Source organism: Penaeus monodon, chromosome 31, assembly GCF_015228065.2.
Source record: "Penaeus monodon isolate SGIC_2016 chromosome 31, NSTDA_Pmon_1, whole genome shotgun sequence".
In the NCBI taxonomy this organism is placed as follows: Eukaryota; Metazoa; Arthropoda; class Malacostraca; order Decapoda; family Penaeidae; genus Penaeus; species Penaeus monodon.
The window spans coordinates 12,658,544-12,658,994 of record NC_051416.1 but is presented as its reverse complement, the minus strand read 5'-3'; positions in this window follow the sequence as shown (position 1 = coordinate 12,658,994).

The window sequence follows — 451 nt, the reverse complement described above, 5'->3', positions numbered from 1 at the left end:
ACAAAAAGTTGAAAAGCCAAGCAAACTTCAAGCACAAAGCAGGACACTACGGTATATACGGATATGTAAGTGACTTATGCACAAGTGTCAGGTAGCTGCAAAATGTTAAACGGCATCCAATCAGCTAATGCAGGTGAATCGGAGTATATTTTCCATGGCAGATTGCCCAGCAAACTGAACTCCGTTGGTCATGACATTGGTTTTTATTATTACCGAGTAGCTCATTACATTTGGATGCCTGGACTGCAATGTTTGAATAGTCTTTTGTTCAGAAGCCTTTGAACAGTTCGGTGCAAACGTTTGGATCTGATTATTATGTAAATTGTGATTTTTTTTATCGTAATTATTGACTGGAAGTAATTAATTAATGTTAATTAATGGGAGTAAATTTTCATATTTCTTATGGGAAAAGAGAAGATAGGTATCATACAAGAGTGAACCTTAATGTTCT